Source organism: Monopterus albus, unplaced genomic scaffold (assembly GCF_001952655.1).
Source record: "Monopterus albus unplaced genomic scaffold, M_albus_1.0 scaffold70.1, whole genome shotgun sequence".
In the NCBI taxonomy this organism is placed as follows: domain Eukaryota; kingdom Metazoa; phylum Chordata; class Actinopteri; order Synbranchiformes; family Synbranchidae; genus Monopterus; species Monopterus albus.
Window position 1 is genome coordinate 774353 of NW_018127950.1, and position 1973 is coordinate 776325.

A 1973-nucleotide genomic window follows, 5' to 3' on the forward strand; every position below is an offset into this window, starting at 1 on the left:
AAAGGAGACTAACAAAGACACAGAGAAGGTGAAGAACCATTTAGAAATGGGGGGGGGGAGAAGAAATCTAACTAACCTCATTTTGTTTGTCATGTACACGTGTTACTTCAATTCTCAGCTGCTTGGACTGTGACACTTGCACCTACAAACCAGAGAGATGTGCAGGTGCAGCATGAACAGTGACTCATTTCATTACTCAAAAAGAAAAAAAAATCTAGAGATTTTTAAGTTAAACTCCTACCGTGCTTCCACTCTCCCCTTGTCTCTTACTGGGGGACGGGTTCCATCTGGGTGGCCTGTGAGCTGCTCTGCTGCTGTGTGTGTTGCTGTGTATTTTAGGAGGCTGTGCTCCGATTCCTTGAATGCGACCACTCCTTCTGTGTCCAGATATTCCATCATTCACACAGCTGTGAAGGTTTCCACACAAAAAAATTATAAATAAAACCAGAAAATTTGGACAATGCAGCATTTTTGTTTCATGTTGTTATGTCCACACTGGAGCCAATATCTAGGCTATGGTTGAAACATAGTGGTACAATATAACTGGAATAAATATAACTGATCATTCAGTCTGTGTAAATGTAATAATATCCAATAATCGATGCATTTCTTACACTAGGTTAACACTGAAAATGCAGTTTCTGTAATGTACAGTGGGGCAAATAAGTATTTGATACACCACTGATTTTCCAACTTTTCCCACTTACAACAAATGGACAGATCTGTAATTTTCATCGTAGGTACACCTCAACTGTGAGGGACAGAATCTACAAAAAAAATTCCAGTAAATCACATTGTTAAATTTTTTAAATAATTTATTTCCATTTTATTGCACGAAATAAGTATTTGATCACCTACCAACCAGCAAGAATTCTGGCTCTCACAGACCTGTTAGTTTGTCTTTAAGAAGCCCTCCTATCCTCCACTCATTGCCTGTATTAACTGCACCTGTTTGAACTTGTTACCTGTATAAAAGACACTTGTCCACACACACTTGCCCTGGCTGTGTGTTTGGGGTCATTGTCATGCTGGAAGACTCAGCCACGACCCATCTTCAATGCTCTGACTGAGGGAAGGAGCTTGTTCCCCAAAATCTCATGATACATGGCCCCACCCATCCTCTCTTCAATATGGTGCAGTCATCCTGTCCCCTTTGCAGAAAAGCACCCCCAAAGCATGATGTTTCCACCCCCATGCTTCACGGTTGGGATGGTGTTCTTGGGATTGTACTCATCCTTCTTCTTCCTCCAAACACGGAGAGTGGAGTTTATTTTGGTCTCATCTGACCACATGACCTTCTCCCATGCCTCCTCTGGATCATCCAGATGGTCTTTGGCAAACTTCAGACGGGCCTGAACATGTGCTGGCTTGAGCAGAGGGACTTTGCGTGCGCTGTAGGATTCTAAGCCATGACGGTGTAGTGCGTTACTAATGGTAACCGCTGAGACTGCGGTCCCAGCTCTCTTCAGGTCATTGACCAGGTCCTCCCGTGTGGTTCTAGGCTGATCCCTCACCTTTCTCAGGATCACTGATACTCCACGAGGCGAGATCTTGTATGGAGCCCCAGTCCGAGGGAGATTGACAGTCATCTTGAATTTCTTCCATTTTCTAATAATTGCGCCAACAGTTTTTGCCTTCTCATCAAGCTGTTTGCCTATTGTCCTGTAGCCCATCCCAGCCTTGTGCAGGTCTACAATTTTGTCCCTAGTGTCCTTAGACAGCTCTTTGGTCTTGCCCATAGTGGAGAAGTTGGAGTCTGATAGATTTAGTGTGTGGACAGGTGTCTTTTATACAGGTAACGAGTTCAAACAGGTGCAATTAATACAGGCAATGAGTGGAGGATAGGAGGGCTTCTTAAAGACAAACTAACAGGTCTGTGAGAGCCAGAATTCTTGCTGGTTGGTAGGTGATCAAATACTTATTTCATGCAATAAAATGGAAATAAATTATTTAAAAATCTAACAATGTGATTT